The sequence below is a fragment of the Dasypus novemcinctus genome, chromosome 2, assembly GCF_030445035.2.
Source record: "Dasypus novemcinctus isolate mDasNov1 chromosome 2, mDasNov1.1.hap2, whole genome shotgun sequence".
In the NCBI taxonomy this organism is placed as follows: Eukaryota; Metazoa; Chordata; class Mammalia; order Cingulata; family Dasypodidae; genus Dasypus; species Dasypus novemcinctus.
The window spans coordinates 61,519,942-61,526,550 of NC_080674.1; the positions used below are offsets into that span (position 1 = coordinate 61,519,942).

General features: G+C 37.2%; 1 non-coding gene across 1 annotated transcript; it reads left to right on the plus strand.

Moving 5' to 3' along the window:
* The first annotated feature begins 1,008 nt into the window (after window positions 1-1,008).
* On the plus strand, window positions 1,009-1,196 carry LOC111764231 (U2 spliceosomal RNA). Its single transcript, XR_002796895.1, has one exon. It is a non-coding gene; the product is annotated as a U2 spliceosomal RNA (small nuclear RNA).
* The last annotated feature ends 5,413 nt before the right edge of the window (window positions 1,197-6,609 follow it).

Below are 6,609 nucleotides of genomic sequence, written 5' to 3' on the forward strand. Positions count from 1 at the left end.
AAAATTTGTGCCCTATTAGTCCCTGATGTTATGATTTTGATAACTTAACCTGGGCAAATTTAAAGACCTAGGATGAGTTGAACCAAATATCAAAGAAAAGCTGTGAAAAAATAATAAACTAGGCAAGAGAGAGGATTTGGCTATCTGAGTAAATTCACCAACATATTCAGATGCCTAGACATCAGCAAAGAATTACAAGCCATCCTAGGAAACAAGAAGAGATCACCCAGTCAAAGGAACAAACCCAATATCCTGAAGAGATACAGGACTTAAGACAATTAATCAATGAAAGTCACGCAACTCTCCTAAATCCATTTAAAGAATTGAAAGAAAATACACCTAAAGACATAAAAGGTATTAAGAAGACACTGGGTGAGCATAAAGAACAATTTTAAAGTCTACAAAGAAAAGTAACAGACATTATGGGAATGAAAGACATGATGGATGAGATTAAAAATACATTAGAGGCACATAAGAGCAGATTTAAATTGCTTAAAGAAAGAATTAGTGATTTTGAAGACAAAACATCTAAACTGGGCAGGAGAACAGAAAGAAGCAAATGGGAAAAATGGAACGGAGTCTCAGGGAATTGAATGACAATGCAAAACACCAAAACATACACATTAGTAGTATCCCAGAAGGGGAAGAAAACAGAAGAGAGGCAGAGAGAATATTTGAAGAAGTAATGACTGAAAACTTCCCTACCCTTATGAAAGACATAAATATCACTATCCAAGAAAGACAATGCACTCCAAAAAGAATAAATCCCTGAGACACCTACTATTGAGAATGACAAATATCAGAGATAAAGACAAGATTCTGAAAGCAGCAAGAGAAGAGAAAAGTATCGCATACAAGAGAAACTTAATAAGATTAAGTGCCAACCTCTCATCAGAAACCATGGAGGAGAAAAGTAGGGGGTATGATGTATTTAAGGTACTGGCAGAGAAAAACTGCCAGCCAAGAATTCTGTATCCAGCAAGGCTGTCCTTCAAAAATAAATGGGGAATCATTTCTCAGCCTTTTGACTAAGATCAAGTGTAGTATCTGTTCTTATCAGTTTAATATATGATATGTCCTCTCTGCGAGGACAGCATAAATTGATTTTTGGAACAGGGAGGTGGAAAAGGGCCTTGCTCCATCCACTCCATGCATCAACCTGGTATTGTAGTACTTCCAGGAATGATGCACTTCCCCTCAAGGGATTTAAAAAAAGAAAAAGAAATGAAGAGGGGTTCAAAGTCTTCACAGGCAAACAAAAACTGATAGAATATGTTACTAAAAGACCAGAATTACAAGAGATACTAAAGGGAATACTGCCACCAGAAAGGGAAAAACAAGGGCAAGAGACTTGGAAAGGAGTGTAGAAAAAAGATTATTAGAAAGGGTAAATTAAAGGGTAAAAAGATAGACAATAGTAAGATATGACAACCGAAAGCCAAAGGTCAAAATGGTTGAAGTAAGTAATGTCTTTGCAGTAATAACATTGAATTTTAATGACTGGAACTCCCCAGTCAAAAGACATAGACTGATAGCATGGATTAAAAAAATATGAGCCATCTATATGTTGTCTATAAAAGCCTCACCTCAGACATAAGGACACAGCCAGTTAAAAGTGTGAAAGGTTGGAAAAAGATACTCCACACACATAGTAACCAAAAAGAGCTAAAGAAGCAATACTAATATTGGACAAAATAGATTTTAAAGGCAAAACTGTTATGAGATGAAGAAGGTCATTATATATTAATAAAGGGGCAACTCAGCCAGAAATAACTATACTAAATATTTATGCATCTAACCTCAATGCCTCATGATATGTGAGGCACACACTGGCAAAACTGAAGGGAGAAATAGATGTCTGTACAATAATAGTTGGAGACTTCAGTACACCACTCCCAATATTGGATAGAACATCTGGACAGAGGATAAATAAATAAGCAGAGAGCTTACATAATATAATAAATGAACTAGAACTAACAGACATCTATAGAGTATTGCACCCCAAAACAGCAAGATACACATTCTTTTTGAGGGCTCATGAATCCTTCCCCAAGATAGACTATATGTTAGTTCACAAGGTAAGTCTCAATAAATTTTTAAAGTATTGAAATTATACAAAACACTTTCTCTGATCATAATGGAATGAAGCTGGATAAAGGGGAAATTCATAAATATATGGAGATTAAACAACACAAATAATCAGGGTCAAAGAAGAAATTGCAAGAGAAGTCAGCAAATACCTTGAGATGAATGAGAATGAGAATACATCATCTCAAAATCTATGGGAGGGAAGCAGACTTGGCCCAGTGGTTAGGGCGTCTGTCTATCACATGAGAGGTCCGCTGTTCAAACCCCGGGCCTCCCTGACCCATGTGGAGCTGGCCCATGCACAGTGCTGATGCGTGCAAGGCGTGCTGTGCCACGCAGGGGTGTCCCCACGTAGAGGAGCCCCACGCGCAAGGAGTGTGCCCCGTAGGGAGAGCCGCCCAGCATGAAGGAAAGTGCAGCCTGCCTAAGAATGGCTCCGCCCACATGGAGAGCAGATACAACAAGATGATGCAACAAAAAGAAACACAGATTCCAGTGCCGCTGACAATAACAGAAGCGGACGAAGAAGACTCAGCAAATAAACACAGAAACAGACAACCAGGGTCGGGGGTCAGGGGTGGGGGGTGGGGGGGAAGGGGAGAGAAATAAATAAATAAATAAATAAATAAATAAATCTTTTTAAAAAAATCTATGGGATACCACAAAGGCAGTGCTGAGAGGAAATGTACAGTCCTCAATGCTTACAGTAAAAAAGAAGAGTGAAAATTGAAGATTTACTGCAACTAGAAAAAGAACAGAAACTAATCCCAAACCAAGCCAAAGGAAAGAAATAGTAAAGAAATAAATGAAATTTATAACAGAAAATCAATAGAATCAACAAAACCAAAAGTTGTTTCTTTAAGAAGATCAACAAAATTGACAAACCCTTAGCTAGACTGACAAAGGAAAGAGAGGACACATAAAATCAGAAATGAGAGAGGTATGTTATCACTGATCCTGCAGAAATAAGAGAGATCCTAAGAGAATACTTTGAACTGTATGCTAAAAAAAATTAGAAAACGTAGATGAGATGGACAAATTCCTAGAAACACACAAACCACCTACACTGACCCTAGAAGAAATAGAAGACCTCAACAACCAATTACAAGTGAAGAGATTGAAACAGTCCTCAAAAACCTCCCAAAGATGAAAAGCCTGGGACCAGATGGCTTCACAGATGAATGCTACTAATCATTCACAGATGATACCAATTATGACAGTTTGGTGTTGTTTATGAATTTCAAAAATAGATATTGAATTGGGTATGTAAACTGATCTGTTCCTCTGGGTGCATTAGATTGTATTAGATTCAGAGATTTCACCTTTACTTTATCAAATCAAAATAGGACTTTTATTTGACCACATCACTAGGATGAATCAGTTTGAGCCCTCCCCACTCCCTTTGTGGGCTATAAAAATGGATGCTCAATCAAAGACAGGAAAGGAAATAGACGGAGAAGGAGAACACAGAGTTTAGTTTCAGATGTTGGAGCCCCTGGGAGAGACCTGAGCCATTCACCTGATAGTTTCTGCTGAAGAGACCAGAACCCTGAACAACTGAGAAATCCTGGAAAGAAATGAGCCCCAGGGAGAGAGACAAGCTTTATGCCAACCTACAGCTGAGGTCAGAAGAAGCTGGGACCACATAGCCTTAAGAGGAAGAAGGAAGGCTCATCTCTCACAGAGGTCACCTGCCATCTTGTGTCAACACATGGCAACATGGGAAGCAGATGTGGCTCAACTGATAGAGCATCTGTCTACCATATGAGGGTTTCAGGGTTTGATCCCCAGGGCCTCCTGACCCATGTGGTGAGCTGGCCCACGCACAGTGCTGCTGCGTGCAAGGAGTGCCTGCCACACAGGGGCACCCCCGTGTAGGGGCGCCCCACGTGCAAGGAGAGTGCCCCACAAAGAGAGCCACCCCATGTGAAAAAAACGCAGGAGTGGTGCCACACACATGGAGAGCTGATGCAGAAAGATGACACAACAAAAAAGAGATGCAATATCCCAGTGCCACCAGGTAATGCAAGTGGACGCAGAAGAACATACAGTAAATGGACACAAAGAGCAGACAATGGGGGTGCGGGGTGCGGAAGGGGGAGAAATAAATAAAATAAAATCTTAAAAAAAAAAAACAACATATGGCAAAAGACTCTGAAAGAGAAAGTACCTCTAATGGTACCTTGAATTGGACTCTTTAGGGCCTTGTGACTGTAAGCTTTTACCTCATATAAAAACCCTTTATAAAAAGTCAACATTTCAGGTATTTTGCATCAGTACCCCTTTGCCTGACTAATACACTGATCTTGCTCAAGCTCTTCCAAAAAAATTGAACAGGAAAGAATGCTACTAAACTCATTCTCTGAAGCCAATATTACCCTAATACCAAAACCAGATAAAGATACCACACAGCTGGGCCAGAACAGTCTATTCAACAAAGGGTGCTGAGAGAACTGAATAGCCATAATCAAAAGAAAGAAAGAAGACCCTTATCTCACACCTTATACAAAAATTAACCCAAAATGGATCAAGGACCTAAATAGAAAAACAACCACCATAAAACTCCTAGAAGAAAATGTAGGAAAACATCTTCAAGATCTTGTGGTAGGTGGTAGCTTTTTAAAATGTTTCATCCAAAGCACAAGCAACAAAAGAAAAAATAGATAAATGATACCTCCTTAAAATTCAACACCTTTACACCTAAAATGAATTTGTCAAAAGGGTGAAAAGGGAGCCAATTCAATGGGAGGAAATATTTGGTAACACATATCAGATAAGGGTTTAATATCCATGATTTATAAGGAGATCATACAACTCAACAATAAAAAGACAAACTATCCAATTAAAAAAATGGGAAAAGACAACTGTCCAAAGAGGAAATACAAATGGCAAAGAAACACATGAAAAAATGTTCACCATCACTAGCAATTAGGGAAATGCAAATCAAAACTACAATGAGATATCATTTCACACCTATTAGATGGATCACTATTAAAAAGTCAGAAAACTGTTAATGCTGGAGAGGATGTGGAGAGAGAGGAATGCTTATTCTCTGTTGGTGGGAATGTAGAATGGTACAGCCACTGTATGGCAGTTCCTAAGGAAGTTGAATATAGACTTGCCCTGGGACCCAGCAATATAATTGCTAGGTATATACCCAGAAGAACTGAGAGGAGTGACACAAATAGACATCTTCATACTGATGTTCATAGCAGCATCTTTCACAATAGCCAAAAGCTGGAAACAAGCCAGGTATACATCAACTGATGAATGGATAAACAAATTGTGGAGTATACCCATGATAGAATTTTATGCAGCAGTAAAAAGAAACGAAATTGTGAAACATATGACAACATGGATGAATCTAAAGGACATTATGTTGAGTGAAGCAAGCCAGACACAAAAGAACAAATACTGTATGATTGCATTATTATGATAATATAAATATATTATGTGAAATATAAATATAATTATTATGTGAAATATGAATATGGGTAAAATTGCATACATAAGACTTTTTCCTTGAAGGAGAACAAATGTAGGTTAATACTACAAAATGTTAATATCAGAAAAAAATATGTATACTTATTGAATGAGACCAGACACACTATATATTGTATGATTCCATTTTTATAGAATATAAATATAAATTAATTTTTAAAAATGAAATTAGATTAGCAACTATGTAGGACTGAGGGAGGAATGCTAAGGGGTGTGGAGACTTTTTCTTTGGAGTAATGAAATTGTTCTAAAATTTTTGAGATGATAAATGTACAACATTGTGATTATATTAAAAACCATTTATTATACACTTTGGGTAGATCATAAGGTATGTGAATACATCCCAATAAAACAGCTTAATAAACAAATGAATAAGTGTACAAAAATAGCCAGAAATAACAGCTATGTACAGCAGGGGAAACAGAGAGAGATAGAGAGGTGAGGAATTTTCTCATTTGTCTTTTTTGTTTATTATTATTGTTGAAAGAAGAAAAATGCTCTAATAATGACTGAAGTGATGAATACACAACTATGTGATTATACCAAATACCATTGATTGTACACTTTAGATGAATTGTATGTTTTATTAATAAATATCCATAAAATTAATTTGTGGAGGAAAAAAACCATTGGCTGTAGAGGTAAGGATTTATTTCTGGAATCTCAATTCTATTCCACTGATCGATGTATCTGTCTTTATGCCAATACTATGATCTTTTGACCGCTGTAGCTTTGTAATATGTTTCAAGGTCAGGCAGTGAAATTCCTCCCACATTGCTCTTCTTTTGGCTATTCAAATGTACTTTCCCTTCCAAGTGAATTTGATAATTGCCTTTTCTATTTCTGTAAAGTAGGCTGTTGGAATTATGATTGGTATTGCATTGAATCTATAAATAGGTTAGGGTAGAATTGACATCTTCACAATATTTGGTCTTCCAAACCATGAACATGGAATGTCTTTCAATTTGCTTAGGTCTTCATTGATTTCTTTTATCATTATTTTGTGGCTTTCTGCACATA